The 16382-nt window shown below is 38.6% G+C and overlaps 1 protein-coding gene across 12 annotated transcripts in view; it reads left to right on the forward strand.

Moving 5' to 3' along the window:
• The first annotated feature begins 713 nt into the window (after positions 1 to 713).
• SUPT3H (SPT3 homolog, SAGA and STAGA complex component) overlaps positions 714 to 16382 on the forward strand; it is a 469983-nt gene continuing 454314 nt past the window's right edge. For 6 of the 12 annotated variants that reach the window (XM_081036772.1, XM_081036771.1, XM_081036766.1 and 3 more), the window contains exon 1: positions 4717 to 4991. The gene's annotated coding sequence lies outside the window, so the exon portion shown is untranslated. Of the gene's footprint in view, positions 4155 to 4685; positions 4992 to 5023; positions 5172 to 11095; positions 11192 to 13323; positions 13425 to 16382 lie in introns of those variants that run through there. The other 6 variants (XM_081036768.1, XM_081036774.1, XM_081036769.1 and 3 more) reach the window with 4 other exon arrangements.

Here is a 16382-nt window from a genome sequence, read left to right on the forward strand (position 1 = left end):
TCCTCAATAGCTAATTAAAAACTGGAAAACAATAACTATAAATTACCACACATTTTCAATGTGTCGGGGAATTTTCATTTAAATCCTAATAACAACCCCACTACATAGGGGTTCTTATTCTTCTTTTACAGTGTAATATTTACACATGTTTTCTGAGAGGTTGAATAATTTGTTCAGGGTATTATGGCTGGTAAATGGCACCAAAGCCCCTATTTTTTGCACTATAACTGACTAAATTAATAAAGTTGTTTTAAATATATTCTGGAAAGAGAAAATACAGCTTATGTTGCAACTATAAAAAGCTAAAAAGAAAAATAACTTGGTCGAATCTGTTGGTATAGCTCCCTGATCACTATTTAACAACTGATCTGAGCACTCCTTAATCAAACTAGGTTTATTGCACCCAGTGTCAGAGTGTGAACGAGGAATTACAGGTTGCATTAACCATACTGTGGTTTATTTCACCCATGGTACTGATTAATTTTTGGCCCTGTTTCCACGCATTAATAAAAAAATAAATGTATATGCAATAAATTGGAGGCAGTTATTCAAATAATTCACTGAAATAGATCTAGTTTTACATCTAAAACTTCAGTGGAAATACTTTGGGGAACTGGATGTGTTTGTATATTTGTCTCCACTTTACTATCAGGTATTGATAAACTCCACCCCCACAATTTTTTTTTCCCTTTTCTTTTTTTTTTTTTAAACAAGGTGATGTTTATCTTTCCTCAGATCTTAAAACAAAAGAAAAATATCCCTTGACATATATTAGACAGGTCTAGATGGGCCTCTATTATGGGAGCAGGAGTAGAAAATAATTAAATATTACTATAAAAAGTTACAAATACAAACTTTACTTTATTTCCATAAGCACCTACTTATGATGGCAAAAGGATCTCTCTTTTTCAGCTAAAATAGCCCCTGGCCATTCCTTCAACTTACTAGGCCTGTTTCCACGTCAGGGCCTTGGCATGGGTTGTTTTCATTGTCTGGAATGCTCTTTCTTTAGATGTCTGCAGATAGCCCCTTCACCTTCATCAAATCATCATTCAAATGCCACTTTCTCAGTGAGACCTACCCTGCTTGCCTGATTTTTAAAAATTACAATTTTTCCATTCCTCCTGTGGTTTGTCTCATTCCATATCCTTTCCCTGTTGCATAACTTTTTTTTCCCTGCAACTCTCATGGCCTTCTAACATTATTATATAACTTGGATATTTATAAGTCTTATTTTGTTTATTGTCCAACTCCTCTTCCTAGAATGTGACTTTGATGATGGCACGGATTTTTGTTTGCTTCACTGCTATATCTGCAGCTCTTAGCATAATATCAGGCACGTGGTAGGCCTACAATAAATATTTGTTGAATGAAATAATTAGTACCCATCATTCACACTCAGTGAATAGCCCTTATCTTCAAGAGGGGAAATGTAAAAGTTGTTTGTTTCCAGTACAAGAGGTATTATATGTTGGATCCCAAGGAAATGGGAGCAACTAAGTTTCCATGTATCTAGAGTCCAGGGGCCCCTGAAACCCTGATATTCTACAATTTCTTTTCCACTCTCAAAAACATGATCATTTTCTCAACAGCTAAGCCTTAATTTGAAAAGATGCTGGAGTGTTAAATCTACAATGAGAGTTTCCTAAGAAAATGGATCACGATTATTATTTCTACAAGATGTGCAGTGTGGCAATTCTTAACATTTCTTCTATCATCGCTGGGTGGCTCTCTTCCTACTTTGAAATATATGAATATAATTGGAAGGTATGGAAAACCAATTTGATTACTCCCTAAGTAATTATGTGATGCACCCAGGCATCAACATATTCCATTAGTATATGTTTTTTTCACATTGGTGTTTCGAAATGCGTAGTATCAGTTGAACATCCAGGTCGGCCTAAAGCAAGAGCCCTGTATATTCATGTCATTTTTGTCAGCACAAATGTGAATGCTGACATTCTTATGTACAATTTTAAGCTCTTTCCTTTGATCATTCCTATTTTAAAGGAGCATAGACTATTTAGGGATGTAAGATTTTAGTTATTTGGTTTGATCACTTCATTTTACAGATATGAAAACTGAAGACAAATGATGAAGTGATTTACCCAGGTGCCACAGAACTCAGTAATCTTTTTGGTCAGAACAACTTATTCTAAAACTAAAGCAATGTACCTTTGAGATTGCAATTGAACAATAGTTCTTAATAACAGGAAATTAACTGAATATAGGAACAACGCAATATGCAATTCTAAACAATGTGCGGTTTTATCCATGGTTAGTACAATAGCATTAGAAATCTAAAGCAAATATAAAAAACAGGATAAAATAATTGATATATAGCAAAAGTAAAAAGCCTTCGCGAGCATCCTAGTAAGAGTCATGGATCACAGAGTTAAAAATTTGAGGTCACCTGAAGTGAACTGTTTCCCAGGCATCCACATAAGAAACCACCTTATCACAGAGATGGTTCCATATTAGGCATGACTTCTGCTATTCTTTGGAGAATTAGGGCTTCTTTTATTACCTAATCTAGCCATTTTTTAAGATGCCAAGGGGCATTTTTAGTTAGATATGTGCGCTTTCTCTCCGCACTTGTCAATGTATATGAAGGTTATTATGCCAGAGGAATGTAAAAGTCTATAGTCATGATTCTTTTCCCTTTAATGGCTTTGTTCAAGGATGGACAATTTTTTGTGGTGTGATGAGTTCACTTGGTCTTCTGATGTGTTTTCTCTGCCTGCTTTGGAAATCACGTATTTTTCTGAGTTGGTTCTCAATGTCTTAATTTCAGCAACAGCTTCATTGCTTTAGCTTTGTTATAATCAACATACCCTAGTAGCATTGATAGTTTGGGATATTTAATATTAATCTAATGGAAAATATTTTTGATCCTTTGGGTCCAGCAGTGCTTGCAAACTACAAACAAAATTATGACTAAATCAAATTTTTAAAAATGGATTTTAGTAGATTCCAGGAGGTAAGAACATTAGCATAACTCATGTGACTTCAAAGCTAAGATTTCTGCCAACAGCACAATTCACAATTTCCTAAGAGTGAATTTTCGAGCTCCCTCTGCCAGATTCTTGTTTAACTCAGTTTCCTTTCTCCATGGCTCACTTTCATTAACTGCTGTTATGTGTGCTTATATGTTGGTTAGACACCAGAAGCCTGAGAGTAATATCCGGGTTCTAGTCTGAAAAACTACATCAAATCTGGCCTCCATCTGGCGATGCAGGTAAAACTCCTGTCCAAGAACTACTATGGCAACATTAATTGAACATAATTTTAATTAAAACAATCTGCTTCGGGTTATATTTCCTAAGATGTAACAGTCATTTTGTCTCTTAATTTTCTCTTATTTTCTTGGTGATGTACTTGAACGGGCTTTTCAACTATTGTGTAAAGCAGCCTTCCTTTGTAAGAAATTAGAACAATTCTTTCTCCACTGTTACTTTCCCTTATACTCTTTGCCCAGTATTGATTCTGATTGACACACTATGGTGAGCTTTTACAACCTAAACATATTGTTTTGGAACTTTAAGCATTTGGCAAATGTTTAAGCACTGGGGAGATTAACATAATCTAAATATAAGATTACAGAAGACTCAACTACAACCCCACAACCACAATCACAGGTGAAATAACCAAATAAATTGCTATTTTAAACAATGTAAGCAAATCGGAGGAAGGAAGGGATTATTTCAGAACATAAATATTTATAGGCAAGAAAATAACTGAAGCAGTAGTGCCTTACAAAGACCTGAAGGTTAGTAGTGGCAGCTGTGTGAAACATTGTAATATTTGACGTAAGCGTGGACGTAAGTATGGTTAATCCAGTTTTCTTCCCTAAGCAGCTGAAAAGAATGCCAAAAATGTCAATAAAACTTCGTCGACTGTTGTGAAAGCCATCAAAATCACTGTCTTACGCCTGTGTTATTTAAGGAACGACATCTGTATCAGTCAAATGTGAGAACACAGGATTTACAGTTCAATAGTGGGGGTGCAAGACTTAAAAGTAAGGAAGACCAGGCCAAAATCCTCAGGAACAGCATAGGATGGTCCACAAAGTACCCTGAAGTAGAGAACGTTTCAATAACAACAACGTGGCCGTCGCCGAACGCCTGAGCTGGGTTGGTAACACGAGGACGGGGGTGAGTCCGCCGCGGGCCGTCGCCGCCCGCCGCCTCCGGAACGCCCTGGTGCAGGGGCGGGGTGGGGAGTGCGTGCCGGCGCCACGGGCGGCGTGGCAGGGCCCCGGGAGGCGCTCCACGTCCACTCCCCAACACCGAGGGCCTCGGGGGAAGCGGGTCCCTCCCAGCTCCGTCTCCCATCCCCACGCCCGAAAGCGCAATGCGGCGAAACCCCGGTCCACCCTAACTGCTGCAGAGAAACGTGCACGGGCCCGTCTCTGACCCGAAGGTGAAATGAAACCTGCCGTGCGGCTCACGGAGCCCCTCCCCAAGCGGAGCCCTCCCGGCTCCATTCGGAAAGAATCCGAGCGCGGCCTTCGGACCCCCCCGACCGTCTGACCCCCGCTCTCCTCCCGCAGCGGCCCCCGCGGGCAGCCCACCGCGCCGCTCAGCCGCGCCCACCCCCGGCCCCGCGCCCGGCGCGCTCCGCCCGCGGGGACACCAGCCGCCCGCGCGCCCCGCGCCGCCCCGCCCCCAGCGAGCGTGGCGGAAGTGCCCGCTCGGGGAAGGACACCGCGCCACCTGGCCGAGCGCGCATGCGCCAGTGCTGGGGGCGCCTGGACCGCTCCCTCCGGGTCTCGGCAACACACGCCCCACAGAGACTGGGGCTCACGCCACCTAGCGCCCCCCATCGCCCCTCCGCTCCAGCCGAGCCACCGTGCCCCTTTCCACACGTTCAGCCCTCCCACCCCGCCCCTACCCAAGCGTATCCCGGGCCGCAGCGGCAGAAATCGCACCATCTCTACCCCCACATTCTCCACGCGGGACGCGCAGCCGTGCCTGCAAGTGTTGGCAGAGGTTGTTGGTGGCGTGGGGGGCGGGGCGGGGGCGGGCGGGGGGCGAGGATGGGAATCGGGAGGGCCGCGGCGCGGCGAGTCCCGCGTTTCTGGGCCCAGGCCCCGCGCAGGACTCTGCCCGAGCGCGGCCGCGTACGACGAGCACCGGCGTTTGCACTGGACGGGGGCAGGGGGGACGGAGGTGAGGGCACTGCCCGGCGCGGCGCCCCGCTTCTCCCGCGGGGTGTGGACTCGGGTCTAGACTCCTCCCCGTCGGCTGGTGGGCGTGGGGCGGGGGGAGCCGGGCGGGCGAGCGGCCGCGGGCGTCGCTGGGGAGCGCGAGGTGCCACCTTCCGCGTGTCATCTGGGTAGTTAGTGTTTGGGAGGCAGCGCCCTTACAGAGGGAGATGGTTGCTTTACGGGCAGGGGGGGAGAAGAGTTAGGGAGCGTTAGAAGTGTAGCATCCAGGAAAGGAAAAGATCGACTCCAGTCTCGGGGGTGAACCCACAGCTGTGACTCCCTAGGGAAATCATTTAGCACGTCTTTGGCTGGGTGTGCTGGTCTGTATAATGGGGATAGTGATGGTTTAGCTCAGCATTGTCAGGATTATATGAGGTCATATACGTGAAATGCACAGAACAGCGCCAGGCATTGGTCAGTTACATGTTAATTGTAGTCTCCATATTGGAAGAAATTCAGAGTGACTGTGACCTTTTCTAAATCAAAAATCAGGATACTTGGGGTAACGAAAGTGGATTTATAGGTACAATAGAATGTATTACTGATTCAGAGCAGATCCTGGACGTGTGTTATTAGTGTACACGTGGATAAATTAGCATAACTCCATGGGGCTGATACTGTAACTATTTTGTTGCAAATGAGTACATTTATGTGGGAGGAGAGGATCTAGGGCTTTAATACCTGGGAGGGGCAGAACTTTGTAACTGGAGTTGTTAGCTCTCCAAAGATTTACCTGAAGACCAAATTGAGGATGGAACTTGTAGAATTTCTGGTGGATGTTACAGAGAGGCTGGAGTTGACTGAATGTGAGGAAAAACTTCCTGACAGTACTTTGCAAAAATAGAATGCGCTTTATGATGCTATTGTAAGTTTCTTGTCTCTGGGAATATTCAAGCAAAGATCTAGAGCAACCGAAGTCTAGAGCATCGCTGTCCAATGGAACTTTCTGCCTTGATGGAAATATTCTGTAATGCGTGCTATCTAACATGGTATCCACTAGACACAAGTGGCTCTGAAGCACTTGAAATGCGGCTAGTGCGCTGAGAAACTTAATTTTTAATTTTACTTATTAGCTTATCTTAAAAATCGATAGCCACATGTGGCTAGTGGCTGCCATATTGGACAGCATAGGTCAACAATTAAGACTTTGAGGCCCTTTCCACTTCTTGATTTGGTTGAGTTTTTTTTAAGTTCGAGAAGCCAATTCTTGGAACATTTATTGCCTTAGGGAATCATAATTATATTCAAATAATGCCTTTCATTAAGTTACTACAGTTCAAAGCATGGGTCTGTTAGTAGTTATTTACAGCTTGACAAATTAAAACAAAGCATTCTTTTGTCTCCAAGGTTATACAGCTAATGCCAGATTCATTTGGAGAGCCATAACAATACTAACTGGAGTTTCCTTTAATCATTCTGTACTGTGTTGTGACCATGGGTTTCCTCTATCTTTTATCACTTTGGTTAGTTTTTAACGAAAACTTTTAAACTCTTTTATTCCTGAAGGTTTTTTTTCATTTGAAAGATTTTTATTTTTTTTTTTTTAACTTTTGATCATCACACCATCTTAGTAGTTTTGTGGTTGTCTGTATTCAAAACTTTTGAAGAGATAAGTTAAAAATTTGGTGATGTTTTGCCAGATTACTTTCTTTGAAATATGTAGATGTTTCTTTTTCAAGCAAATGTTTATCACGTTAAGTTTGAAAATAAAACTTAAGAAAAACTTTCTAGCACCCTTAACTCTGGCCTGGTGTCTGTAAAATGGTGACTTTGGTCTCAAGGCTGAAGATAATTGTTAGATCTGGAACAAAACTTAAAGCTTATGAATTAAACACATACAGAGAATAACCCATAACATGCAAATAAAAATGGGTTGTTCTAAACATAGGGTGACTTATATCCCACATTTTCTGGGACAGTCATGGTTTAATAATTATTAATGGAGCTCCTTTCACTATCGAAAATGTCCCAGTTGAAACCACATAATAGTATGGTCACTATACTTTTAGGTTTGTTGAAATTTGTAATATATAATTTTAGGAGGATTAACCATATTGTAATCTTAGTAATGTATTTGCTTTTAAGTAGTAACGAAGTTATTGCTTATGTGCTGAAATAATAGATAAGATATCTGGAATAAAGTCAGCAAGTTTAAGCCACTGGTAATTCAAAAATTTTGCTTTCTTCTTATAATTGGATAGAAATCTTGGGCAGCTTGATTTTTGGTTCTCCCTAAAAAAATGATCTTTTGGTGTAGGAGGCTGCAGAAAAAGTTAGGCCATGTCCATTAAATCAGAAAATTGAGTATTCTTGATGAAAATAACATTGGTTTTATTTTATGGTGAGGTTGAACAGTGAAATCAGATATAAATCTGCTTATTATGTATTACAATGTTAAAGAAAGATTTTGCTTATCATTCACTTAAATAGTAAGGAAAAATAATCCAGCCAAATGCATTATTATGTTAATTGAATTTATACTCTAGTGGATAACATTTTACTGAGAGTCAAACATCTGCTTTGAGTCCTCACTTTGCTGACGGTTAAAGGAGGTAACCCATGTGATGTGTTGGGGCAGCGAAGCACATTAGGAATAAGTATTCAGTATTACCTGCTTTGGTCTTAAGGTCATTGAATAATGGATCTGGAAGAGATATTAATGTTGAGATGCGTTGTGGATAGGTGCAAAGAGCACTTAAAACTATTTCCAAAAACCTAGGTTTAGCCCTTTCTGCCATATTCTTTCTTTGTGATATCAGTTAAGGTATTTACTTTTCTGAGCCTCAATTTCATCAGTCAAATGGAATTAGTACCTAACGTCATTCCATCGCCTCACAGGGTTGTTGGAGGCCTTAGATGAGAATTACACAAATTCTTGTCTTCTTTTGCAAACATTTTTTATTATTTAATTGGTTTGTTTCAACTTGCCTACCTACCGCCTCTAGTGAAGACTGACCCAGAATCTGCAAAAATGGTTGTATATTTTAATTTGTGAAACAGCATAAATAAAGTATAATAGACACCATTACCCAAAATTCTCTTTGACAGATAATACTTAAGTCCCAGTAATGGTGCTTTACTGATCTAGTTACAGTATATTCTCTACACAAAACAGCTCCATATCACTGCCAAGAGAACCAACACATCCATGCTTACTCAGTGTGTTCCATCCATTATGCTAAATGCTGTATCTTATTTATTTATTTATCCATCCAAACATGTCATTCCCACGTATTAGATGATACTGATGAGGCTCTTACTTTCTGGAACTGATCTGTCAGGTTTTTAAAATTTTTGCATTATATTACTGCATCTGATAACATCTAGCTGGTAGTTAATGGATATTGAATGGTAAATAAGGTAACATTATGAAAATGGCATGCTATCTGGCATATAGTGTGTAGTAGTTGCTGAAAAAGTGCTGTGTTCATTGAATTCATAGGGCAGTAAATTGAAATAAATATCTGAGTACTTTATAAATCATAAAATATCGTACAAATACACATTATTTTAACATCTTGGTATGTACTTTTGCTATTTTAAATGCCATAGAGGTTTGATGACTGAATCATGTATATTTTATTTTATTCATATGGTTTCTGAATCTTTAAAAAACTACCTCTAATCATACCATTCTTCCTCTGAGAATATATATTAATGGGAATACTTTGTGATACGTTTTCAAGAAACTTTACTTTTGTGTGGATGATGATTCTTCATCATCATCGTCATCGTCATCATCATCATCATCATCATCATCATGAACTGCGTGCTTTTCGTATGCCAGGCACTATCCTAAGTGCTGTATATACATTACTTCATGTAACCTATTAGAAGAATAGTTTTAATTTCTACTTTAAAAAATGAGGGAACTGAGACAGGGAGGTGATGTGACTTGCCCAAGGTCACATGGTGTTCGAGCCTGTGTTTGAACTCCAGAGCCCAGCTCTGTACTGCTAAACTGAGTTGGCCTAGGCAGGTGTTGCACAACAAAGTTCACTATTGACAAACACATTGTGGAGGTCTTGTTTGTTACTTATGATCAACTTTTATTTGTATGTTCCTTGTGGGACAGGAGAAAGAACTCTGGACCAGGTGTCAGGGGACCTCAGCTGTATCACTAAATAGTGATGTGTCCTTGGGCAGTTCAAGAAACCCCTCTGGACTTCAGTTTCCTCACCTGAAAAATGAGGGATTTGGATGAAATTAGTGATTTTCAAATTGTAGTTTTGAACCTCAGATGTCTTTGGTCCCCCTCCCGCCAATTTGCATAGTTATACTTTTGTCTATTATAGCTGTTTATCCATTTGCCTAAGATGAACTTTTAAGGAAAGAATTTCTGAACTTGCTTTTAAAGTCATCAGCCTCTAAGATAACTTAGTGACAAGTCCCCTAACTGCTATGTAACTTCTCAGTAATTCCACATTATTTTAGTGTGTTCAAGAAGATAGGCATCTTTTACAAATGAAAAAACAAAAAACAAAAACCAAGGCACTAAAATGGGAAAAGATTGGTGAATTTTTGTTAAAATATGTCTGTAGATGGACTGAATGTTTCAGGTTATCGGCTACCTGAATCAAAGCTTGTTTTTTTTTTTTTTTGTTAGATTTGTGACCTTCATCCAGTATTTTTACAGTTAGCTTCTTCATTGTTGGAGGGAAATACTTGCTTGATAGAGTGATTGTGGAAAAATGTGAGCTAACACAGGTAAAAGATCCTTTACAAACTCTGCAGTGCTCATACAAATTCATCTATTTTTTACATGCTTACCTGGGAGTAAATCCCCCCTTTTTTTGTCACATGAACCATATTTTTAACCACATTAGATTTTTTGTTGAATTGTTTATATTTAGTGTAGGCAGCTCCTAAGGTTTAATATTTCTAAAATGTGAATCTACATTGGAAGAGAAACTTGATGTTTAAGAGCTCTCCGTTTTTGATGTCCTTGTCAAATACACTTACCTCTTATTATTCGAAGTACAATTGATTGCAAAATTTTGCACTTATCTGAAAAGTTAGCCATTAAGTCACTCAATTATGTAAAATTTTATGTAAAAACAACTGTGTTTCAATATTGGAAAAGCAAGCTTGCCATTTTGTCAGGGTTTGGATGTTACATATTTCAGGGTGATCTGGTAGGCACATTTGCAGTGCATTTTAAGAATCATTTTGCAAAGAATGAAAATTGTTTTAAACTCAGTAGTTCCCGAGGAGAGTATTGGATATGAAAACACATGGAATAGAAGCCTACATGAATGTGAGACTACTGAAGGAGAATACAATGTAACTTCCTGTGTCTCTGAAAAATCTGTCACCGGGGCTCCTATGTCTATAGGTTAAAATAAAAAAAATTGCTCATGTAGCCAACTAGGATATGTAAACACACGGTTCAGTGTCTTTTTGTCTATTTATCTATTGGGAATTTTGTGGTTTATAGGTGGTAGTCTTTTCAATTCATATATATTTTCTGAGTACCCCTTACTGGATAGCCACGGTCTTTTTTTATAACACCCCTCTGAGACAGGCAGAAATTATTGACAGATGGAGAAACTGAATTTACGAGATTAGTTGATCCTTATTGCCAGGTTCTACTGTATTGATTGATTATCCTTATTCACAAAACCCCTTTGACCATGACTTTTATTCAATTGTCTGCCTTACAACATCTGTCACAAGCTTCTGCAGGATTTCATCTCCACTTGAATGTCTAACAGTTATCTCAAACTTGGCCCAAACTAAATTCCTTTTTTTCTCTCTCTTTTCCAGCCTTCCTGATCTCAGTAAACTGTACCACAGTTCAGCTGGGTGCTCCGGCCCCAAACTTCAGGGTCACCCTTCACTGCTCTTCTCTCACACCCCATGTCTAATCCATCGGCACATCGGCTCTGCCTTCAAAATGTATTCCAGAAATCTGACCATTTCTCACAATCTCCACTGTTTCACTACTTCAAGCCACCGTCATCTCTTGGCTACACAACTTCAGTAATTTTCTAACTGATCTCCTTGCCTGTACCATTGCTTCCTTATAGTATATTCTCATAGCAGCTGGAGTTACCTTTTCAAAACCTAAAACATTTCAAGTCACTTTGGACTACGTTCAGATCTTATGTTAAATGTCACCTCCTGGTTGAAATCAGCTTGTTTAGTTTTCATAGCATTTGTTACTTCGTCAAATTACATTATGTGTTTTTCTCCTGCGTTATAATGTATCTCATTTTGTCTAGCTTAGTCTCTGCTATATCCTTAACTGGTACAACAGTGTTTGCTCTGTAGTAAGTACCCAATAAATACTTACAAATGAATAAGCCAAAGCACAAGTGGTGAATTGGCTTTAAATAAGAGGGTGCCTTTGTTGAATAAGAGGAGGGAATCAAGAGAAGACACACTGGCTTTTGGTTGGGGAAGGTGAAGGGAGTTACTAAATAAAGGCTTTTTATTTTTCTGTGAAGTCACCTGCCAGTAGTTGCGGGAGAGATTATGGGGCAGAGATTTATTAATACACTAAAATAATTAGTATGCACTAAAATGTTTAATGTTAAACCAAAATAATTAGTAAACTAAAACAATTAGATGTCAGAGAAAGAATTCCTGATGGTTGTCTCTGGGAAGGCTTCTTGGTGATACTGAGTTGAGGTCAGGCTTTTCTAGAGCACTAAGATTTGGAGAGGTGGAGAGGTAGCGAGGTATTGGAAGCAAGAACTGTAGAGTAAAGGTTCAAAAGCACTTGGGATGGTTCGGGAGATACCGAATGGAATGATTCGTTGATTTGACTGCTGTAGAAAAGGAGGCTGGAGTGACCCAGTGAGACAAGTTTTGTCCTCCGGGCAAAGAAGAGCCATTGGAGGCTTCTAAGTAGGGGACTAGCAAGTGTTTAGAATGCATACTCTGGAGGTAGTATACAGAATTAATTAGAAAGATCGGACATGGGTTTAAAAGCTATTGCAGGAAAGGTATTGATTAAAGTGCTATTAGAAAGAAACGGATTAATTGAGAATTGCTTTTTTATAAGAAAAAAATGCCAGGACCAGACTGCCTACATATAGACAGGGAAACAAAAAAAGTGCCTTGAAATTTTTGATCTTATGTGTCTGAAGACTCATGTTGCTCTTACATAACTGGGATGTTGAACAGGGAAGCAGGTGTGGTGAGGAAAATATATCGGGAAATAGTGTCAGATATTGCAGAGAAGTGTTTCTGTCTATGAATATGAAGTCTTTGGTAATTGTATTAAACCGGTGGTTCTCTACTTATGTCTGATACCTAATAATTTGTAATGTTTGGTCATTAGGTGTTCCTTATGAATATTCATAGCTTCATCCCATATTCATTAGAATCAGTCTGATTTGGGTTAGGAAGTACTTATTCCTGTTCTAGTAATTTTTAAGAAAAAGAATTGCTCAATGAATGGTGAGGCAGAACATTTCGTTAGATCATATATTGCTGTTTATGATGCTTCATAATTTTCAAAGTATTTTCATTTCAGCATTTACTTCATTTAACAGTAATCCAGTGAGATATGGACAGTTTGGATTTGCTGTTCACTTATCTTTTTTTTTTTTTCCAACTGCAGTTAAATTTGGCTTATTTTCAGATTGTAGCAAGTGTTAAATCTCAGTACAATTTTTCCATAATAATTGGCTGGGTCTGATGTTCCTCTTCCTGACTCATAGTATCTTGTGCATTACCTCTAAGTTCATTCCATTGGGTACATCTATTAACTTCAGTGGGTTATAAATACTGAATGGCAGGGATGTGTTCTTCTTATCTTTGTTATGCCATTCAGTCATTTTTTTTCATTCACCCACCAATTACTGCACATCTGCCATTTCAGGCAGTATATTAAGGTACTGAAATTACAGATAAAAAATAGTGTCCCTGTTTTTAAGCAGTGGGCAGTTTGAAGATGAGGAAATAGTTACACTACAGTGTGAGAAGGGCTATGATCATGCACCCTATTTCTGAACTCATTCGATGTGTGGTAGGTGAATACGAATGATTTTTTAGTGATGAAAATACTATTAGCAGCAGTTTCAGAAAGATTGCTATTGATTTCAAAACAATTATAAATTATGTGAATCATGTTTGCATTATTCATGTTACTTCTCTGTTAGCAGATCATTGAGTGAACACTTGAATATTACACCTTCCAAAGTCCACTTGAAATGGGGCATGTGTAAACATATCGGAATTACCATTGTGTTATCCCAAACACTAGGTATGGAAGTTTGTAATTTTCTGCATTTTAATTTATTTTTTGAATTCTTGGTGATTGAGTGATCATTTGCTATTATTTTTTACAGCAGGAGAAACTTAGACCATGATGTAACTTGAGTTTTGTGTGTGTTTTTTAACAAAAAAACCTGAAATGCAGTGTATAATAGTGTCAGCCTACCCATAATTGCTTCCTGCCTTTGGAGTTCTATGAAAATGTTCTGAATATAACTGTTTTCTGTTTATATTACGTGGGATGTTCAGGTTATGAATGATTGGGATTGAGCCTCTGTACATGCTCACAATCGATACATAGGGCTGCTGAATTAATTTTCCTCAGCAGTGATATAGAAGAAATAACGAAGAAAATTCCACTGTCTTTTAATAAATGGGTAGACTGAAGGATTTCGCAATCCAGATTTTGATGTTTTGAGGGTGCTGTAACAAGTAATACGTTTTTCAACTCTGAGGTATTTTTAGGTAAAGATGTTTCATGGTATTTCTTTTTTTGGTCATTTAGTAACCGAAAATATGAGCTATAAATAGAAACCCAGTACCGTGTCCATTATATTTTTGTTTAATTTGCATTTCTGATGTATAACTTTAAACATTTCTTTGTTGTTGCAACATTTTCTGAGGAAAGGAGTATATCCTTAAATCCCATTATTTTAAATTAAAAGATGTCTGTTTGTCTACAGGATTTTACAGGTATGATATAGTATTGGCCATTGGCTTAATGATCAGGTTTAAATATAAGTATTAATCAGAGATGAACTTATTCCTTAGGTTCACATTTAAACTCTGGCATGTTGAAATAATCTAGGTCTCCATCTGCACATCTGAATTCATTTTGTAAAATATGGCAAACAGCTGCATTTCAATTGAAAGCTAAAACAACTGTAGGACATTAACCCATTGAGAAGATTACAGTAGGTTTTCAGTTCCATGTTAACTGTATTTATTAGAGAAAATTGACTTGAGTGCTTCTGCTTTTAACCGACATTTTTTTTTTTTAAATGTCTGGGAGAAAGGAAATAAAGCATTGGAACGATAGGACTTTGATGTGTAAAGAAGTTAATGTCTAAAGAAGTTAATTATCTAAATCATCAAACAAAATGTGGGTACGGGAAATAATTATTTTAAAGATTCTAATGAGCTATCAACTCATGTCAAGAAAAATGTTATTCACCTGTTTGATTTAAAAATTAAATAACTTGACTGTGAAAGGATGATCATGGTTATAATAAACTAGGTTTGGGACCTTTTACCTCTTACCAATAAATACTCTTGATGTGAAACATTTGCAGTAGGAGGACAACCGAAGAAAGCTGTGGTTTTAATATGAATTTACTTTCTGAAATGCCTCCTCTTCTGAGAGTGTTAAAGCAGGGTGACTGGATTTGCAGAATGGAAAAGGGGCAGAGTGCTCCAGCAATGTCGCAGGACATTTGGCCACAGTCTAATCCCACAGAATGGCATGTCTTCAAAATCTGACAAGAATGAACTTAAATCATAACAGTTTTTGGAAGCTGGGGTTAATACGTAATCTTTGAGTTTCACATTTTCTCCAGGATCTCATATCTCTGTCAGTCTTCTGTTGGGACAAGTGAAACATTTTCTGATGTCCTTAAGAAAGCCAGCTTCCTTTTTTATCACTTTGTCCTGATTCTTCAGGACTGTTCCTAGAAATTCTTGGTTTCCTATCTATTTTTACCCCAATTTTGGACTGGTGATTTGATTTTTGTTTCAAGCTGAGTTCCAAATGGCGATGCTTCTCTTCCTATATTATTTGTAGAGAATTACTTATTCCAAAGTCTTTGTGAAAAAAATAGGACAAATTTAGGCTTAAAGAAATGATGGTCATTCACAGAATTAGCTCCTTTCTATGTTTTTGAATTTTGGTTTTCAGGCTCCATTTGAAACTTTTCCTTTTGTTGCTCTTCTTTGCGTCCTCTGGTGGTACTGGCCTGGCCATTAGGGCCCTTAGACTAGGCTAGAGCTTATGTTGGCAGATAGTTTGTCCTGCTTCAGAAGGATATTGGGATACTTTGATTTAGCCACCCAGCTAATGGGCTCGTGTCTTAGATGTCTGTCCTGTTTCCTTCTCAAAAGCTTCATATATGACCTATCTTCGGCAATGGTTTGTAGTAGATTTTTTTTTTTCAGCCACCTTTCATGGGGCCCAGTCCTTCCCTCCCAGCTCTTGGTAAATGACCCTGGTTCTGGTTTCCTTTATCGATTTTAGCCAACATTTTCCACAGGAGTGGTCAGATTAGAGGATGTGTTAAGAAAATTAATTTGGCAGCAATGTGGAGAATGAATTGAGATGGAAAGAGAGAAGCTAGCTATAAATAGAGCTCATAGAGGGTCATTGCAGTAGGAAAAGAGGGAGGATGTAAGAACATAGAGTAGAATTTATTTGGTTTCCTGCAGATTATAGGGTGCAGGAGGAGTCAAAGATAATGTCTGAGATTTTGAGCTAGGGTCACTAGTAGCAGTAGTGGTGTGAGTAGTGAATACAGAACTTATTTTATAAGGAAACTAAATATCTGTTGAATTGCCTTCAGGTCTTTAGTGAAGATATTCAAGTCTCTTAAGCTTTTGTGATTATGAAATAAGGGTAATCTAAATTTGTCACACAAAAACTTTTAGTAGCAGATCAAGAAAGAATTCTTATGATCTTTGTTTATAATAATTGCTAACATTGTGTGTTTAGAACTGTTCTGGCCATATTAGTTCATTTAATTCTCACAACAACCTTAAGAGGGTGAAATTATCATTCCCATTTTACAGGTGAGGAAATTGAAGCACAGAGAAGTTAAATAATTTGCCCAAAGTGCTGGTAAAGTAGCAGAACTGGGATTCAAACCTAAGCAGTCTGACTCCTCTTAATTAGTTTAAGTTCTCTGTATTACTTTATTTTACCATTTGTTCTAAGTTTGTTAATTCTTCTTTAGACTCT

Source organism: Rhinolophus hipposideros (genome assembly GCF_964194185.1).
Source record: "Rhinolophus hipposideros genome assembly, chromosome: 3".
Lineage (NCBI taxonomy): Eukaryota > Metazoa > Chordata > Mammalia > Chiroptera > Rhinolophidae > Rhinolophus > Rhinolophus hipposideros.